The sequence below is a fragment of the Dipteris shenzhenensis genome, chromosome 19 (genome assembly GCF_047967505.1).
Source record: "Dipteris shenzhenensis isolate YYH24624 ecotype China chromosome 19, Dip_SZ_1.0, whole genome shotgun sequence".
Classification (NCBI taxonomy): domain Eukaryota; kingdom Viridiplantae; phylum Streptophyta; class Polypodiopsida; order Gleicheniales; family Dipteridaceae; genus Dipteris; species Dipteris shenzhenensis.
Genome location: NC_141614.1, coordinates 16478216 through 16499899, shown reverse-complemented (window position 1 = coordinate 16499899; position 21684 = coordinate 16478216). Strand labels below are relative to the sequence as shown.

At 41.5% G+C, this 21684-nt stretch overlaps 1 pseudogene; it reads left to right on the top strand.

Moving 5' to 3' along the window:
* The first annotated feature begins 203 nt into the window (after positions 1-203).
* LOC147890154 (uncharacterized) lies at positions 204-18531 on the top strand (annotated as a pseudogene).
* The last annotated feature ends 3153 nt before the right edge of the window (positions 18532-21684 follow it).

Below are 21684 nucleotides of genomic sequence, written 5' to 3'. Positions count from 1 at the left end.
TAAGAAGGGGCATCTAATGTTATCCCTTCTAATTCTAGGGGGACATAAAGTGAAAAGCAATGATGTTTATCTCTAGCCTTTGATTGAAGAGCTAGAGGAACTTTGGAGAGGTATCGAGGTGCATGACATGAGTAGGCCTCCCTCATCAAGAGACTTTCTCTTGAGGGCAGTGTTGATGTGGATGATGCATGACTTCCCAGGCTATGGCGAAGTGTTCAGGTAAGAATGGGAGAATTGATTATGAGTATGCAATTGACATGGCATTGGGAACCCAGCTTCCTTATGCATACATGATTCTTGTGTAGGTCTTTCTACATTGGGTTTAAGGACATGCCGTGTTTGTGGTCCTCCGCTACTTGCTTCACGGCCAAATTTCTTGAAAAAGTGCATCTACAAGAATCACCATAGATTTCTCCCAGTTGATCATGCTAGCTATGTCTCCCCTTGGAATGCAGAACCTCCACAGTCTCTCAATGTAGGACATTGGAAGCAAATTTGGGAAAGTTGCAAAGACGTATCTCCACGTGGCATAACCCGGTAAGAGTTTGCAACTTTTGTGTTCTAGATTGTGTGGCAATAAAGATTACATGCTACCATAATCTTTTGTCTAGATACTTCATCTTCTATCGGCTAGCATATTGGCCCCAATCACTTGCTTGATCCAATGCATATCTTCAAGAATGTGGCATCTATCATTTGAGATCACATGACTAAGACGCAAGATTCCATGGGCATAAGGGAGGATCTGTGGCATGGCATGTTGAGATATCAAGCTCAGTATCTCCTGGGTGACTCTCATTTATGTCTCCACATTTTGTTGGTTGTACTTGTGGCATAGTTAAACAGCCACGTATGTTTGGATTGGGTTCACATATGAACCATGTATTATAGGGCTAGACATATAGGGTATATCACTCTCTCATTGTATTGTTGTTTTGTGCTATTTTCCAAGTAAGTGAAGACAGGCTTCAGCCTCCACATCTTGTGTCCTCTCTATCTTGTGATTGTGAAATTACTGCAAGTTGAGTCTCCTCCATCTCTCCCACATTCTTTACATTGTATCAGAGCTTGGTTTGTGGTGAGGAGCTTAGGCAGCAAGCAAAGGCAAGTGAAGGTTGCGATACCCTAGTAAGAGGATCAATGTCTTCTTTCTTTCGGACTTTTGGGGAGCATATTGGTGCAAGTACATAGTCATCGGTGCAAGGTGCACATCGTCTGATTGAGGCACCCTCCGTTGTGGAGCACGAGAGCATTACCTAGACAAAACCGAATGCATAGCAATTTCTGTCGCAAAAACTTACATTCTGGGGCCATTTTGGGGTCCGTTTTGGCATTGAAAAGTTGCGGGAGGCACATAGCAAAAGTGGTAGTTTTTTATTGTGTATGCGTGATTTTCATCTGTGTGTGAATACGCAATAGAAAGGTTGTTGTGTGTCACCAGTACAAAGATTCCGAGAAATACAGGCCAGTTTTAGGTTGCTGTGTTTATGCATTTTCGCCACTTGAAGTGACTAGTGGTTGCTTGCCACTGCCCTTGTAAGGCGTGTTGTAGCGCCTGTTTGTGATGCATCATTGCTTAACTCCATGACAGGAGATGCAGCAGATTGTAGTAATGTTTGGTATGTTGATTCAGGTGCATCTAACCACCTGACCAGTCATGGTGAGTGGTTTAGTGATGTCAGAAATTTGGACAAACCAGGTTATGTTGAAACAGGTGATGGTACTGCACATCCAATTATACAAGTTGGTAAAGTGCCACTAGAGGGAAGTACTTGGAAGATGTACTTCATGTTCCAAATATCACCAAGAACTTGGTCTCTATTGGCCAAATGGTTAAGCAGGGTTTGCAAGTTAGATTTAACCCTGATGGATGCTTTGTTGAGCACTTGAAAGATCAGTGTTGCTTGGTTGCAAAGGGCAATAGAAATGGCAGAATGTTTACCTTGGATGTTGATATGCCTGAGGTTGAAGGTGCTATGTCTATGCATGGAAGAGGTATCATTGCAGATATTGAGATATGGCACAAGCACATTGGGCACCTAAATTTGTAGAGGCTGAAATTGTTGCAAGTTTGCCTAAATTCAAAGTAGATGGAATGTAGAAGGTGTGTGAAGCATGCCAAATGGGAAAAGAGGCCAGACATGCATTTCCACACAATGGTGAAGTAAGAAAAAGAGCTTTGGAAGTGATCCATTCAGATGTTTGTACAACGAAAGCTACTTCTCTTGATGGATTCCACTACTATGTGACCTTTATTGATGATCACACAAGGAAGGTGTGGGTCTGTTTCATGAAGCATAAAAGTGAAGTGTTCAACCACTTCAAAGCCTTTAAGTCTATGGTTGAAAAGGAGAAGGGAATGCACATAAAAATGCTAAGATCTGATGGAGGGGGAGAGTATTTCTGAGATGAATTCAATGATTTTCTGAGAGAGTAGGAAATTTAGAGAAAGTACTCATGCAGATCTACCCCTCAGCAGAACGGGGTTGTCAAAAGGAAGAACATGCATATTGCAGAAGTAGCATGTGCGATGTTAAATCAAAAAAGGATGCCTAATTATTTTTGGGCTAAAGCAATTGCAGGTGCTGTTTATATTATGAACAAAACCCCCACTGCAGCTATCCATGGTATGATGCTTGAAGAAAAGTATATAGGTAGAAAACCATATATTTCTCATTTGAAAGTATTTGGTTGCATAGCTTATGTTCATGTTCCTGATGAGAGGAGAACTAAGCTGGTTCCAAAATTAGAAAAGTGCAACTTCATTGGGTATTCTCTGCAGCAAAAAGGGTATCGCTGTTATAACCCTTCCACTTGCAGGATGCAAGTGAGTAGAGATGTTTTTAATGAAATGAGTTACTGGTATTGATCAGCAAAAGTGTTCGAAGATGCAGATGCAGGAAACAGTAATGCTGCTATAAATGTAGAGCAGCAAACACAAAGTCTGAGTGGACCTGGAGAGTCTTCTAATAGTGGATCCAATGCATGGATAGGGAGACTATGATCTAGTGGATCATCACATTGCAGCCCAGATAGTGGTACACAGGTATCACGTAGAGGAAAGGAGAAGGTGGACCCTACTCTTGTATTTGATGTGTCTGCTGGGCACTCTCATATCGATGGAGAGTCAAGTGGCTCTAAAATGAGTCTAGATGAGGAACTTGGGATTCCTTCTGTTGTTACTCCTGGTGCAAGGAAAAGGAGGCATGCTTTAAAGACTCCTAGAGGTGATGCAGGTGTACGTAGGTTCACACGCGTGAAGTATCTAGTTAACAGGCTGAGATATGATGGGTTCTCAGCCCATCACTATGCTTATATGGCCAAGGTGTTAGAAGAAACAAAGCCCAAATGTTTTGAGGATGCAGTTGGGCATGAAAATTGGGAGGCAACCATGGATGAAGAGAAGGCATCCTTGGATGCAAACCACACTTGCGATTTGATGCCTTCGCTTCATGATAAGAAGGCGACTGGTTGCAAGTGGGTTTACAAGATGAAGCACAATGTTGATGGGTCTGTGAGCATGTACAAGGCAAGGTTGGTGGCAAAGGATATGCAGAGACATATGGCATTGATTATGAGAAAACTTTCAGCCCAGTTGCAAGGATGGCAATTGTGAGAGTAGTAATTGCTATGGCTGCTGCAAAAGGATGGTCTTTGCATCAGATGGCTGTGAAGAATGCTTTCTTGCATGGTGATTTGAAGGAAGAGGTATATATGGTGCAGCCACAAGGTTATGAAGCTCATGCATACCCCAATTTTGTATGCACGTTGCGCAAAGCCTTGTCTGGCTTAAAGCAGGCGACCAGGGCATGGTCAGACATGATAAGTCAATACATGCTTTATAATGGTTTTTTGGAGTTTATCTCTAATTTTGGAGTTTTTTCCCAACTCGATTACCTCATCACATATTCATCCCCCTACACTCAAAAAGGGGTAATTTTGGAACACTGCATACGTGAACTTTGCACAAAAATAGCTCATAAACACAAACAAAACACAAAGGTTGTTAAAGACAACCTTCCTAGATATAGAAATACTATATGTGCATATTATATACTAAATTTGGTTCTCAGCCCATCACTATGCTTATATGGTCAAGGTGCTAGAAGAACCAGAGCCTAGATGTTTTGCAGGGTGATGATAGGTGGATGGAGACTATGCAGCTGGAGTATGGCTCCATTATGAAGACAATGAAGAATAACACTTGGGACCTTGTGGATTGACCACCAAAACACAAGGTAATCGGCACCAAGTGGGTGTACAAGACCAAGTACAAGTCCGACGGCACGTTGGATAAGTATAAAGCTTGGCTCATAGCAAAAGGATTCACACAGGTACATGGTTTTGATTATCAGGATACTTTTGCTCCCACAGCTCGACTAACCACAATTCACAGTGTTTTGGCTTTAGCAGCAATCCACCTTTCTAAATGGAGATCTCAAGGAGAAGGTATACGTGGAACAACCATCAAGTTTTGTGATCCCCGGTTCAGAAGGTAAAGTCTGTAAACTGAAGAAGACACTTTACGGGTTGAAACAGGCCCCACGAGCATGGTACCAGTGAATTGATGCCTACTTTCTGCAAAACAAGTTCAGAAGGAGCCCATTTGATGCAAATTTATATATGTATAGAGAAGGAGGCAGGTGTATGATCGTGGTCCTTTATGTGGACGACCTTGTCATAACATGGAACCATGAAGAGAAGATCTCGCAGACAAAGCAGTTGCTAGGAAGAGAGTTTGAAATGACACTGATGCAGCTCTCAAATGAGGATTCATCACCACTGGTGGATGAAGCGAAGTATAGAAGGCTTGTGGGCAGTTTGATTTACTTGTGCAACACGTGTCAGTTTTGCGACTGGTGTACTAAGCAGGTTTTCCAATAAGCCCTGGGAGAACCATTAGAGGGCAGGGATGCGGGTGCTGAAATACATCAAAGGCACACTTGATTAGGGCATCATCTTGACCGGATTCTGTGACTCGGATTGGTGGGCAGGAGACGTGGACAGTAGGAGATCAGTGATAGGTTACTGTTTCTCACTTGGATTTGGAGATGTGTCATGGGTCAGCAAGAAGCAACCTGCGGTTGCTCTTTCTTCTACCGAGGCTGAGTACAAATCAGCATGTTTTGCTTCTTGTGAGGCAGTGTGGTTGAGGAGGACTTTAGGGGACATGGGTGCAGTGCAGAATAAGCCTACGCAGTTATCATGTGAGAATCAAAGTTGCATGGCAATTGCCAAGAACCCTATGTACCACGCTCGCACAAAACACATTGAGATTCAATATCACTTTGTACGTGAGCTCATCATGGATGGAGAGTTTGACTTGGTGTACTATCCGACTACAGAGAATGCTATGGACATCTTCACAAAGGCTCTTGGAAGAGACTTGCTGGAGAGGCATCTTCATCGACTTGGCATTGGGCCGAAAAAGTAGTTCACTTACGGGTGGACATTGAGGGGAGGTGTTAGATATCAATGCTCCACTCTCATGTAACTACGCGGGAACTAGCTAACTCTACTTGTAAGCCCCCCATATGAGGAGAAGGCATTTGAGTAGCTCGGTTATCCGGTAGGTCTTGGTTTGAACACCAGATGGGGGCCATGTGTGGCTTGATGTGTCTGGACAGCTTCAGATAGAGTTGGCACACTGCCAACTAGGCTACATGCAAGTGCAGGAAGGCATCCCATGACTGACCGCACTGAGGGTAGATAGAGCATTTCTCAGGGCAGCCCACTCGTGGGTTGCGGGGCCCGTTTGGAGCCTCAGATGATCCTGGATGGCTCTGGGCCGAACGACAACCATAGGTGAGTTGCTCTATTCTGCACCACGGTTCTAACATGTGGTCGGTGGCCTATTTGGGGACTGACCTCCAGTCGGCCATTTTGGGCCGACTGGGTCGCAGTCTCCCAATTGGGTCTAACCGACTACGACTGGTGGCTATATAAGAGCAAGCCCGTGAAGCCCATCATCATCACTGGCTACAGCAACCCTAATTCCTTAGCCTCCAGCCTCCGTCCTCTTGTTTTCAGCATGCCATCGAAGCTTCTCACACAGGAGTGCACGGCTGGGAGGCAACGCCATCTATTATATCAGTTTTACAGTAATCAAATTTTTTATTCTCCATACTATGTGCTTTTCTCTCTTGCATACAAGATCCTATTATCTATTGAGCACAGACATTGTATTGTTTTTTTGCATGGTATCAGAGCTTGGGCTCGAGTAAGAAGATTTGGTAGTATTTCTGTTTGCGAGCAGATTATGAGAGATGGCCCACCCCGCAAGACTGCGAATCCCACCGTTCAACGAAAGTGAAAAGTTGGATGGCACTAACTATCCACTCTGGAAGTTCAAGATGAGTACCATCCTGAGTGCATACGAGCTTTGGGATACTGTATTGGGGTGGACGTGAAGTCAGTTGCAAGATCGGATCCAGCCAATGCAGGATAACAGATAGTACCAACTGCGGATTAGATTCTCACCTAGATAAGAAGAAATGCAGATGCGCTGTGTTCTATTGTTTGCAGTGTAAGTGATTGTGTCATGGCGTTAATTCAACATGTCACCACAGCGGAGGAGCCATGGACGGTCTTGAAATCTTGAAAAATTAGTATAAGACCACGAATCAGACGCGGATTCAAAATCTGGAGACTCAACTCACGAACGAGAAACTGTCTGAGTCTGAAACGACAGAGAAGTTCATCACCAGGGTGAAGAATCTGCGCGATCAGATGACTGCGATTGGCATCACCATCACCAATGAGAATCTAGCATAGAGGTGCATACAGATTCTCCCATCAAAGTACGATGGTCTTGTTACGGCACTGAATATGCAGAATAAAAATCTGCCAGCTTTGAGGATTTCAGCGGGATGCTTCTAGAGGAGGAGATGCATCAAAAGACAAGGACTAGAGAAGATTCAGCTTTCTCGGTCGGATCAAAGAAAGGTAAGGGTAAGGACTCTGGTAACCCATCTTCTTTTGATAATAAAAAGAGAAAGAAGAAGATCAAGTGCTTCTATTACAACAAGGTAGGGCACAAGCAGAATGAGTGCCGGAAGAAGATTGCAGATGAGAAGAACGGAGTAAAGAAAGAGTCCAGTAACAGCGTGCAGGCAGTACCAGTAGAGCTATTCATAGCAATTGAGGAGATTTGCACGGAGGCAGTTCATGTACCTACGTATGAACCTTGGATTATTGACAGTGGTGCATCGCGCCACATGACCAGTTGGAAGGATTGGTATACCTCTCTACATCCGGTAGGAAATAACATCCTAGTAGCAGTCGGCAATGATGCAAAATATCCAGTAAAAGGAAAGGTATGATTGCTCTCAAGTCATATGGAGTTGTAAAACAGTTGTCCGATGTTCTTTATGTGCCAGATATCAAGAGGAACTTGTCCAATCTGCAATCATGGATCGGGACCTCAAAGTTCACTTCGATAAGAATGGCCCACAGATTTTGGATCTTCAAGGGAAGGTCATTGGTAAAGGTACATGGCACAATAACATCTACGAACTCTTAGCTTTCAGTGCTCGAGCCGATGTGGGCAACACTAAGCTGTGGCATGAGAGGTTTGGTCATCTAAACTTTAGTTCTTTAAAGGAGATGCATAAAAGTAGAATGATTGCAAACCTACTGAAATTATAGATCTACCCGATGTATGTGAAGCTTGCATGATGGGCAAGCAGCATCGGTAGCCCTTTCCTAAAGAGGCCAGCAAGGCAAAGGCTCCTCTGTTCACATGGACCTCTGCAAAAAGATGGAGTCAGAAGCTTTGGGTGGTTCCTACTACTTCATGACGTTGATCGATGACTACAGTAGAAGGATATGGATATACTTCCTGAAGACTAAAGATGAGGCTTTTAGTAAGTTCAAAGAATGGCATGTAATGGTCGAGAAACAAACGGGGAGTGAAGAAGTTGAGATCAGCCAGAGGTGGTGAGTTCACATCAAGTGAATTCGAAAGTTACTGCAAAAGTCACGGGATCAAGAGGTAGAAACCCCCGCCACATACATCACAGCAAAATGGAGTAGCAGAGTGCAAGATGCGCGTCATCTACAAAATGGGAAGTCCTGAGTATGATGAAAGGGAAAGATTTGCCAAAGACTTTCTGAGCTGAAGCCTGTAACACGGCAGTTTACATTCTGAATCATAGCTACACGAAGACTATGAACGGGATGACTCCACTGCAGGCCTTTTCTGGTAAGAAACCTTCAGCTGCACATTTCAGAGTTTTTGGATGTGACTGTTTTGTGCATGTCCCTAATGCTAACAGGACCAAATGGGAGAGCCGGAAGTGTATTTTCTTGGGCTACAGTGAAGAGGCAAAGGGTTACCGTCTCTATAATCATGTTACCAAGAAGGTAATAGTAAGTCGCGATGTGGTCTTCTCAGAAGAGCCTCATCAATTGGAGGAGGATGCTTCCTTCCCAGACAACCAGGACCAGGATATCCATCCAGTACAACCACCAACAGCAGACCAAACTTCCCCAACGGTGCTTGGGAGGATTCAAAATAAAGAAGAGGAAGAAGAGTCTGCAGAACCACAACAGCAATGGACATTCCCGAAGTGGGTAAAGCAGCCTTTGTACGGCAGAGAACCTCCATCCATTGAGGAGGAACCATCCGAACATGGCCGGTCCAAGAGATTAGAAGAGCAAAGAAGGGCGCAGGAACACTTGGTCAACTACGCTTTGATGACAGAGGTGATTCATGCTGATTGTGAGAGATGGCCCAGCTCGCAAGACTGCGAATCCCACCATTCGACGAAAGCGGAAAGTTGGATGATCAGGATGTCATTCCCTACCGGATGTAGAGAGGTATACTAATCCTTCCAATTGGTCATGTGGCGTGATGCACCACTGTCAATAATCCAAGGTTCATTCACAGATACATGAATGCCTCCTTGCAAATCTCCTCAATTGCTACGAACAGCTCTACTGGTACTACCTGCGCGCTGTTGCTGAACTCTTTCTTTACTCCGTTCTTCTCATCTGCAATCTTCTTCTGGCAATCATTCTGCTTGTGCCCTGCCTTGTTGCAATAGAAGCACTTGATCTTCTTCTTTTTCTTTTTATCATAAGAAGAAGATGGGTTACCAGAGTCCTTACCCTTACCTTTCTTTGATCCAGTCCAGAAAGCTGAATCTTCTCCAATCCTCGTCTTTTGACGTATCTCCTCCTCCAGAAGCATTGCGTTGAAATCCTCAAAGTTGAGGGGCGGATTTCTATTCTGCGTATTCAGCGCCGTAACAAGACCGTCGTACTTTGGTGGGAGAATCCGTATGCACCTTCGTGCTAGATTCTCATTGGTGATGGTGATGCCAATCACAGTCATCTGATCGCGCAGATTCTTCACCCTAGTTATGAACTTCTCTGCCGTTTCAGACTCAAACAATTTCTCATTCACAAGTTGAGTCTCCAAATTCTAAATCCGCGTCTGATTCGTGGCCTCGTACTGATTTTTCAAGACCGTCCATGCCTCCTCCGCTGTGGTGACATGTTGAATTAACGCCATGACAGAATCACTTACACTGTAGACAATAGAACACAGTGCATCTGCATTTCTTCTTGTCCATGTGAGAATCTCATCTGCAGTTGGTACTATCTATTGTGCTGCATTGGCTAGATTCGGTCTCGGAACCGGCTTAAGGTCCACCCCAGTAGCAGTATCCCAAAGTGCGTATGCGCTTAGGATGGTCTTCATCTTGAACTTCCAAAGTGGATAGTTAGTGCCATCCAACTTTCCGCTTTCGCCAAACGGTGGGATTCGTAGTCTTATAGGCTGGGCCATCTCTCACAATCTGCTCGCAAATAGAAACACACTACCAAATCTTATTGCTAGAGCCCAAGCTCTGATACCATGTAAGAAAACAATACAACGTCTGTGCTCAATAGATAACAGGATCTCATATGCAAGAGAAAAAAGCAGATAGTATGGAGAATCAAAAATTTGATTACTGTAAAACTAATACAATAGATGGCACTGCCTCCTAGTCGTGCGCTCCTATGACAGAAGCTTCGATGGCGATCTAGAAATAGTGGAGGATGGAGGTTGGATGCTAAGGAATCAGGGTTACCGTAGCCAGTGATGAATATGGACTTCATGGGCTTGCTCTTATATAGCCACCAGTTGTAGTCGGTTAGACCCAATTGGGAGACCGACCCAGTCTGCCCAAAATGGTCGACTAGAGGTCGGTTCTGAAATCATGACCACCGACCACACGTTAGAACTATGGTGCAGAATAGAGCAACTAACCTATGGTCTCCATTCCGTCCAGAACCATCCGGGATCATCTGGGGCTCCAAATGGGCCCCGCAACCCGAGAGTGTGCTACTGCCCCGAGAAATGCTCCATCTACCCTCAATGCGGTCAGTCATGGGATGCCTTCCCGCACTTGCATATAGCCTAGTTGGCAGTGTGCCAACTCTATCTGAAGCCGTCCAACCATCAGGCCATACATGGCCCCCATCTGGTGTCCAAACCAGGACCTACCGGATTACTGAGCTACTCAAATGCCTTCTCCTCATATGGGGGCTTACAAGTAGAGTTAGCTGGTTCCTGCGTAGTTACATGAGAGTGGAGCATTGATATCTAATAGTATTAAGAATTTTTGGAGTTTATCTCTAATTTTGGAGTTTTTTCCCAACTCGATTACCTCATCACATATTCATCCCCATACACTCGAAAAGGGGTAATTTTAGAACATTACATACTTGAACTTTGCACAAAAATAGCTCATAAACACAAACAAAACACAAAGGTTGTTGAAGACAGCCTTCCTAGCTATAGAAATACTATATATGCATATTGTTTCCTAAATTTGGTTCTTAGCCCATCACGAGGCCCATCACTATGCTTATATGGTCAAGGTGCTAAAAGAATCAGAGCCCAAATGTTTTGAGGATGCAGTTGAGCATAAAAATTGGGAGGTAGCCATGGATGAAGAGATGGCATCCTTGGATGCAAACCACACTTGCGATTTGATGCCTTTGCCTCATGATAAGAAGGCGATTGGCTGCAAGTGGGTTTATAAGGTGAAGCACAATGCTGATGGGTCTGTGAGCAGGTACAAGGCAAGGTTGGTGGACAAAGGATATGCATAGACATATGGCATTGAATATGAGGAAACTTTCAGCCCGATTGCAAGGATGGCAACTGTGAGAGCAGTAATTGCTATGGTTGTTGCAAAAGGATCTTTGCATCAGATGGATTTCAAGAATGCTTTATTGCATGGTGATTTGAAGGAAGAGGTATATATGGTGCAGCCACAAGGTTATGAAGCTGATGCACACCCCAATTTTGTATGCACATTGCACAAAGCTTTGTATGGCTTAAAGCAGGCACCCAGGGCATGGTCAGACAAGATAAGTCAGTAAATTTTTGGAGTTTATCTCTAATTTTGGAGTTTTTTCCCAACTTGATTACCTCATCACATAATCATCTCCATACACTCAAAAAGGGGTAATTTTGAAACATTGCATACATGAAATTTGCACAAAAATAGCTCATCAACACAAACAAAACACAAAGGTTGTTGAAGACAACCTTCCTAGCTATAGAAATACTATATATGCATATTATTTCCTAAATTTGGTTCTCAGCCCATCACTATGCTTATATGGTTAAGGTGCTAGAAGAATCAGAGCCCATATGTTTTGAGGATACACTTGGGCATAAAAATTGGGAGGCAGCCATGGATGAACAGATGGCATCCTTGGATGCAAACCACACTTGCGATTTGATGCCTTTGCCTCATGATAAGAAGTTGATTGGCTGCAAGTGGGTTTATAAGGTGAAGCACAATGCTGATGGATCTGTGAGCACGTATAAGGCAAGATTGGTGGCCAAAGGATATGCAGATATGGCATTGATTATGAGGAAACTTTCAACCCGATTGCAAGGATGGCACTGTGAGAGCAGTAATTGATGTGGCTGCTGCAAAAGGATGGTCTTTGCATCAGATGGATTTGAATAATGCTTTCTTGCATGGTGATTTGAAGGAAGAGGTATATATGGTGCAATAACAAGGTTACGAAACTGATGCACACCCCAATTTTGTATGCACATTGCGCAAAGCTTTGTATGGCTTAAAGCAGGCACCCAGGGCATGGTCAGACAAGACAAGTCAGTAAATGCTATATTAAGAATTTTTGTAGTTTATCTCTAATTTTGGAGTTTTTTTCCAACTCGATTACCTTATCATATATTCATCCCCATACACTCAAAAAGGGGTAATTTTGGAACACTGCATATGTGAAGTTTGCAATAAAATAGCTCATGAACACAAACAAAACACAAAGGTTGTTGAAGACAGCCTTCCTAGCTATAGAAATACTATATATGCATATTATTTCCTAAAATTGGTTCTCAGCCCATGACTATGCTTATATGGTCAAGGTGCTAGAAGAACTAGAGCCCAAATGTTTTGAGGATGCCATTGGGCATAAAAATTGGGAGGCAGCCATGGATGAAGAGATGGCATCCTTGGATGCAAACCATACTTGCGATTTGATGCCTTTGCCTGAGGATAAGAAGGCGATTCACTGCAAGTGGGTTTATAAGGTGAAGCCCAATGCTGATGGGTCTGTGAGCAGGTACAAGGCAAGGTTGGTGGCAAAGGATATGCAGAGACATATGGCATTGATTATGAGAAAACTTTCAGCCTAGTTGCAAGGATGGCACTGTGAGAGTAGTAATTGCTGTGGCAGCTACAAAAGGATGGTCTTTGCATCACATGGATGTGAATAATGCTTTCTTGCATGGTGATTTGAAGGAAGAGGTATATATTGTGAAGATAGTGGGAGAGAAGGAAGGAGTCTCACTTGCGGCTTTCTCACATACACAATGGGGGAATACACACAAAGGTGGAGGCTAAAAACAGTTTTCCTCTTCTTAGTTGTGAAAGCCAAAAGAACTCTAGTACAAAGAAATAGAAGAACCCTATATGTGGGTCTCAAACCAAACTCAGCTAACTACAGTGGCATACTAATTGAGCCATGAACTAGAGTACATAAGGATAGCTATCATCCAGCTATTATTCATGGGCGGTATACCAACTGCATCTGTAGCTAACAAGTCGGTGACATAAATGCACAACGGTCACCTTGGCATATCATGAGTGGATCTCGATATCTCAACACTCCCCCTCGAGCTCAATCCCAATTTCTGCACACCAAGCAGGTCTCTGAACTTGCACAGCTTCTCTGCACCCAATGCCTTTGTGAATATGTTAGGTACCTGATCCTCTGTGCTGACATAAACTAGATCAATAAGACCTAGTAAAACCTTCTCCCGCACATAGTGATAATGCACCTCAATGTGCTTTGTTCTGGCATGATAGACTGGGTTATTTGCCAAGTGTATACTGCTCATGTTGTCACAATGAATGACAACTGGCCCATCTGTAGACTGATGCATATCATAAAGTAGCTTATGCAACCAAGCTACCTCACATGCAGCCATTGTTGCACCCCTGTACTCAGCCTCTGTGCTCGACAAGGCAACTGTAGGCTGTTTCTTGCTGCTCCAAGTGACTGCAGCACTCCCAAAAGAGAACACATATCCACTCGTAGATCGTTTATCAAAAATACTACCAGCCCAATCAGCATCAGTGTATCCATGTAACTGTATCTGAGCCCCAGCCTCATAAAATAGTCCATACTGTAATGTGGACTTCACATACATGAGTATGCGTCTAGCCGCATCCAAATGCGGTTTCCTTGGAGCCTGCATAAACTGACTTACCATTCCAACAGCATAGCTCAAATCTGGCCTGGTAATAGTCATATAAATCAAACTTCCTACTATGCATCTGTACATAGTAGGGTCTTCTAGAAGCTCACCTGCATCTGCGCTCAGCTTCACATTCTGCTCCAAAGGAACTGAAATAGGCTTATAGCTTGTCATCCCATATTTGGATAGCATGTCCAATCCATACTGCCTCTGCAAGAGCCGTATCCCACTTGGTGATCTAATCACCTCAATGCCCAAGAAATAACGCAGCTCTCCCAAATCCTTCATCTCAAACTTCTGCTTCAATAGCATTTTCACATGAAAGATATCTTCATCACTATCACATATCCTTCATCACTATCACCTGTGATGATCAAATCATCAACATAAATGACAAGCAGCATAATACCTTTCTCTATTTTTCTCACATAAAGTGAGAAATCTGCCTTGGAAATCTGAAAGCCAATAGTGACAAGATACTGTCCTATCTTGTCAGACCATGCTCTAGGTGCTTGCTTCAAGCCATACAAGGATTTCTTCAATCTGCAAACAAACTCAAGATGAACAACATGAACATAACCTGGTGGCTGCTCCATAATGACCTGTTCTTGCAAGAAGGCATTCTTTACATCCATCTGATGTAAAGACCATCCCTTTGATGCAGTCATAGCAATGACTGCTCTTACGGTTGCCATCCTTGCAACTGGACTGAATGTTTCTTCATAATCAATGCCATATGTCTGTGCATACCCCTTGACAACTAATCTTGCCTTGTATCTGTTCACAGAATCATCTGCATTGTGTTTCACCTTATAAACCCACTTACAGCCAATTGCATTTTTGTCTTTAGGCAAAGGCACCAATTCCCATGTAGCATTTGCTTCCAAGGCATCCATTTCTTCATCCATGGCTTTCTCCCATTTTTCTTTTCCCATGGCTTGCTCAAAAGAAGTGGGTTTTGGTTCTTGTATCACTTTGACCATATAGGCATAGTGAATGGCTGTAAATCCATCATATATTAGCCTATCCACAGGATACCTAGCTCTGGTAGACCTATGCAAAATAGGCTCACTTCCAGGTGCTCTCAAAACATCCCTGGTCTTCCTTACTCCATGTGTAACAACAGAAGGAATACCCAACTCATCATCAATGCTGTGTTCTGAGCCACTGGATTCACCATCCACATAAGAGTGACCTGCATTCACATCAAACATGGGCTGATCTACCTTCTCTTTTCCTTTTTGTGATACCTGCATACCACTATCTGCATTGCTTTGAGGAGATTCTCCTGATCTCAATCTACCTGTCCATGGTGAAGTATGTGAACCACTACTAGAGGACACTGTAGGTCCACTAATATTTTGTGATTGCTGCTGTGAATTCTATGCAGCATTACCATTTTGTGCATCTACATCATCAATCACATTTACTGGTTTATACCAACTGCTCATCTCATCAAAAACAACATCTCTGCTCACTATAAACTTATGAGTAGAAGGGTTATAGCATCTATCTTTCTGCTGCAGAGAATAACCAATAAAGATGCACTTCTCAGCTTTTGGATCCAACTTGGACCTCAACTCATCTGGCACATGAACATAGGCAATGCAACCAAAAATTTTCAAATGAGAAATATCTATTTTCCTACCAGTATACATCTCCTCTGGCGTCATGCCATGTATTGCTGTAGTGGGAGTCCTGTTCATTATGTAAACTGCTGTAGCAACGGCTTTAGCCCAATAATAATCTGGTAGGTCTTTTTCATTTAGCATGGCCCGAGATACCTCTCTAATATGCCTGTTTTTCCTTTCTACAAGTCCATTTTGCTATGGGGTATGACTGCATGAATATTGCTGCTTTATGCCATGCTCCTGCAGGAACCTTGCAAACTCATTTGAGAGGTACTCTCCCCCTCCATCTGACCTTAGGCATTTTATTTGCATGCCTGTTTCTTTTTCAACTATAGCTTTAAAAGCTTTGAAATGCCCAAACACTTCACTTTTCTTTTTCATAAAATACACCCAAACTTTTCTACTGTAGTCATCAATAAAAGTGACAAAATAATGATTGCCTCCAATAGATGCAGCTTTAGTAGTCCACACATCAGAGTGGATTAATTCCAATGGCTTCTTTCTCTCTTGAACATGTCTAGGAAATGGTTTCCTTGCCTGTTTTCAAAATTGATAGGCTTCACATACCTTATGCATTTTTGCAACCTTGAATTTAGGCAATCCTGCAACAATATTTTAGGCCTGCATTGATTTAAGTCGTTGTACATTAACATGACCAATGCGTTTATGCCAGATATCAATACCTACAACTACACCGGTCCCATGTGCAAACATTGCTGCACTCAATTCAGGCATGTCCGCATCCAACATAAACATCCTGCCCTTCTTCTTTCCTTTTGCTATCAAGCGACCGTTATTTAGCTATAGAAATACTATATATGCATATTATTTCCTAAATTTTGACTTTACGTATAAATTCGTTTATAAAATTCCTAGTAAATTTTAAATGTTAGGATTAATAGTTGTGTTTACTTGATTATTTTGTGTTTTCTTTCTCACAAATCTTAATTACGCTTTTAATTAATTAGATCATTTTCTTAGTTGATAGGAAAATGTCTAGGATATGATTTAATTTATTTTTAAAGTACTCCATTTTCTAAGATAATTTAATTAATTAGATATTTAAAGATATTAAGTTAACTCTACATAAAATTTAATGACATTTTGTGAACGAAAGGCCTCATGATAAGATGCAAATTAGTTCAAGAATTGTTGATATCAACATAAAGGTGGTGTAAAAATACACCATTTTGTTGAGAGATTACTTTGGTGCTAAGCGCCAAGCACATCCTCATGGGATGAAAACTAAGTATTTGTCCTCCAAAGCCCACCACTTTGTTGCTCCCACATCACATGGCATCCAAACCCTTCGCGAAAGTGAGTTCTTGTGGCCTGAAGGACATTTATCAGTGTAAATATAACGTATTTTTTCTTAAACCTCGAACTCAAAACTCAAACACAAAGTTTAGACAATCAATAAATGAATTGCATCGGGATTCCCCTAGGTAACAAGTTCAAATACAAGCTCATCATTGTGATAATCTTCATCATGGAAGGTACGTGCAAGTAGAAGCTAGAACTGTGGGATTGTGTACACACACACACAACCTAATGAATAAAGGCATCCACACAAATACATGCATGCACACACATGAAAAATGTGAGATTTTGCAGCTGGGGGATGGGAAATATAGTGGGGAAGGGGGAAGGACAAGGATGGGAAGAGAGTGGGGGGTTAGGTGAGAGGGAAATGCAAGGATAAGGCACATGCACACACTACATGTTATATGTAAATGTATAATATATTATGTTTGTGTATGTGTGTCTAAATGAGTGCACACACACACACACACGAATGTACATAAAGAAAACATTTAAATCAATGGTAGAGGTCCAATACAAAAATTTCCTTGAAGGCATTCAAATATTGATACTTATATATTATCCTATGATTTGGCATTGCATGCAACCTAGAGACCAAACTAAAGATGAAAGATGAACACATCTTCTTAAACCCCAAGCTCAAAACCCTCAAATTTTTGATCAAATTGAAACAATAAGATGAAAGATGAACATATATTTTTAAAACCCTCAATATTTGGCAAAATTTACTCTAAATGCTACGTCCCTGAACCCTGAACCATCATATTTGAAATCAAATTGGGATTAAAAATTCAAACAAAAACTATCATGGGAAAAACTCTCAAATTTTTGTCAAATATAATATAAAAAGATGAAACCCTAAGAGTTCCATCTCTATATATTCTTTTCCCATCTCCATGTTTCTCATTATCTTCATCACTCTTTTGCTCTCGACTCCTCCTCCTCTCTCTCTCCCATCTCCTCCTCCTCCTCCCCCTTCCAAATCTCACAAGTTCTTTTTCCTCCTAAAAATAATCAGTTTGTGCATTTTGTGCCCAAGGTGAGAAAGTCTCTCATCTTGAGGGGATTTCTCCACCTTGAGCGCACATGCCTCCACACAAAAAAAAAAAGAAAGATTTTTTTTTTCCCCAGGAGAGGCACCTTGATCGTGTGCTCAAGGTGGGGTGGGCTCCCTCCACCTTCAGCTCAAGCTCCACCCAGCTCAAGCTCAAGGTGGGAAAATAATTTACTTTAAGATTGTTTGTATATGTTTTTAATGTCAGGTGGTTTAAGGACATGGTGGAAAGAGGCCCTAATTCAACTATCAGATGCCATGCAAGTGGCTTTGTAATTATTGACTCCACAAAGTTTTGGCAAAGCAGGAAGGACACACTAGTTCTACTGCAACAATGTGAGCATGTGCTCTTCACATGTATAAAAATGCTGACTTATCTATGATAATTGCAAAGCAAGGAAACTGAAATATTTGTAATTTTGATTGAATAGATTGTCTTTCAACCAATGGTGGACAATAGTAGATGGTGGTATGTCATCCCTATTACTCCACGTTCCAAAGCAATATATAGTACATTTACTAATATGGAGCGTGTGGAGGATGATCATGGCAATGGTGGTGAGGATGATACTGATACGAGTGAAGAGATTGATGATGAGATATGAGATACAGATGATCATGCCATTACCCATGAGGATGAGCCTGGCATTGGTGATGCTGATTTTCATGAGTAGAGCAGCGCTTCAAGTGGGATGAATCTATCTATAGAACTAGACATTCCAAATGGGGATATTGAAGTAGATAGTTTGGCAAGGGTGGATCTCATTGAGGATGAGATTGAACCCTAGTCCCTCATTGTATCATTCTACATTCTTCTATATTGGCAAATTTTTTATATGTATTGTCTCATTCTCCTCAACTCAAAATACTATTTTATATGCTGTCTCATTTTCATAAACTCACTTAATTTGTGTATATGAGCATTTGGCCAAATCATATACAACATTGATATTTTCATAAGATTAGGTAGTGTGACCATTGCCTGTCAAGCCTATATGTCTCAAGTTTGAAAAATGGACTCTTCTCCACGTGTATAATCATGTTTATAGTCGCGTTTAAAAACTAGTGTAGCCACGTTCATAAATGCTCAAATTTAGCGGGCTAATAAACGTGCAATATACATGCGACAATAGACGTGCCCGTCATTTTTTGCATCTATTAAATGCATCTACAGGGGAATTGTGTTGTGTATCAAAAACACTTTCCTAAACAATCTTCCACCTAGGAATGGTGGCAATTTCCTCATGCCAAAGTGGCAAAAATGGCAAGATTTCTATAGAAAGATTGCTCATGTGATGCTAGATTGGAATATGGGATAACTCTTCATTCGAAGATGATTTTAATTTACATGCCAAAAGTATTGCCTTTTTTCAGGATTATAGCTACAAAACTGTCTCATTAACCATTACTTATAAGGACAATCATAAGTGTAAATTGGTAATGTTGATCTGAGAGGTTAGATTAGAAATTGAGGTGCTCTTGTACCTTCCTTGTACCTTGCCTTGATGTAGTTGCAAGCATCATGAAGCGCCTTAATAAATCAAGAACCCTTAGATCATAAAAAATCCCTTTAAATTATGCCTTTATAATCACCTACATGGGTCTAATCTTCCTTTTCTTGTTCTCCCCCCTAAACATGATTTTGACTTGGCAATTGAGATGTACTCTAACTTTTTGTTCCTAAGAATGTGATTATCTCAAAGAACCTAGTGAATCTCTAGGTCTTTCAATCCTATTCTTTTGATACCAAAATCATAAACTTTTGTATTAGTTTTGACATTTTTCCATGTGCCATGTCACACCTTATTTTCAAATGTAGTTTGTTTTCTTCGTGATAGAACATTTCAATTAAACTTATTCAAGGCAACATAGATTCGTCAACAACTCAGCCATTTCTTGCTTGAAAGGATCCACATTTCCAAGAAGAGGCCAAAATGTGTAAGCATATAATGACTGGTAGATTGAACCACAATGTTTTCAAGTTTCAAAATGAACATAGTGAAGCTTATGCTAAGATCTAGATCCAACACCACATCCAAATAATAAAACTTGCAGTAACATTGGCTAGCCCATCAATCACCGAGTTGACACACTTTTGTTAGCAAGGAAAAATGTAATCTTTGAGTCTAGGGAGAGGTGAAATGTTTAACATTATCAAATGTTGAAAATGAGCAACATAAGGCCTATGAAAAAATTGATCGAGTTGGTTTTTCTTCAAGGTGTCTCCCTCAATGTAGTGATCTACATAGCACAGGCTCTCGGCATGGTTCTCACATTGGCTTTGCTTTTGCTAGTGCTAATGTTTCTAGTTATGGAGTGGCATTAGAAAAACACATTATCTCAAGACACTAGTTGTGCCGCTGATGAAAGCCTCTCCCTTGAGCATCCATTTGGTTGACTAGTTCAACCCTAAGACACATGCCAATATTTTAATCTACATATTGAACCTCCCCATTAGAAACTTGGAATTAAAATTATATACACAAAACTTTCCCATGGCTGGCCCATTTCCACACATGTTATCTTAGACTCTGGCTCATATGCTTATTTAAGGTAGTGTGGTGGAGTCACAAATGTTCTCCAAATGTTGAAGGTAGCATGGTAGCATGTGAGATAGGAACATTGGACTGATTTCTAAAGGCAGGGTTACTAACCATGACATTAGATACACATGCTATACAACCAACAACTCATAATCATTTCAGTATGCTAATTGAAATTGAGACCAAAGCATTGTGTAATTTGTAACTTGGATTTTGTTGTCTTGATAAATATCCTAATTTGGGGGAAACCGCTGCATCTTACCGGGATGCTCTTACAACAATTTCAAATAGTTGATGTTTTTAAAAATGGAGCTTCAGATTTAAAGTTAGGTTTTCTCAGCTTGATGGCCCAGTGGAGTAGTTTTTTGGTTGTATAACGATGGGTATGATAAACATCGAATGATGTGTGTGTCAAATGCCATGCAAGGAGTGGATCTTGGGCTATACCATGTAAATAAATCCAAAGTGCTAGAGCTCGTCAATGCACCAAAAGCATGATCGAATATCTCATTTGTAGCTATGAATCTTCCAATTTTCGTGATATTTATGAAGCTTCCATTCACTGTGTTTGTACTTGTTGAGACATTTTTTACATGAACTTAGGATTTTTGATCCAGTTTCCAACCTAGGCACATGTGCACTTTTTGGAATGCACATCATGTGTTTTCAAATCACTCCATGTAATGACAGATCGAATAGTCCTTCAAAAAAAACGTTCGACAAAAAGATAAAACCTCTAGTTATTTGGTTATTAGACATTAAAAACATAATGTCAAGGCTATGTTAAGGAAATTGTTCATAGTAGATAAGTTGAAGATACAATTGGGCATCTTGCACTCTTAGAACTGCCACCACCACTTGTGTAAAGATTGCGGGAGAGAGGGACGAGACTCACTTGCAACTATCTTCACAACACACAAAGAAGAAGGACATGAGTTGTGGAGACTAAAGCCTATGTTCACTTACTTGAAACTAGAACACAACAACAATACAATGAGAGAGGAGTATACCCCATATGTCTAACCCTAGAATACATGGTTCATATGTGAACCCAATCCAAACATACGTGGCAGTCTAACTATGCCACAAGTACAACCAACCAAGATGATGACATAAATGACAATCACCCAGGAGATACATTGGGAGTTGCACTTGATATCTCAACACTCCCCCTCAACAAGCTCAAATCCATGTCAAGTACACCAAGCAAGCTCTTGAATCTGCATACCTTCTCTGTATCCAAGGCCTTCATAAAACATCAGCCGCTTGCTCCTCAATGTTGACATATACAAGATCAACCTTGCCTACTAGAACCTTCTCCCTCACAAAGTGAGAATGCACCTCAATGTGCTTTGTTCTAGTATGATAAAATGGATTATTAGCAAGCATAATGATGTT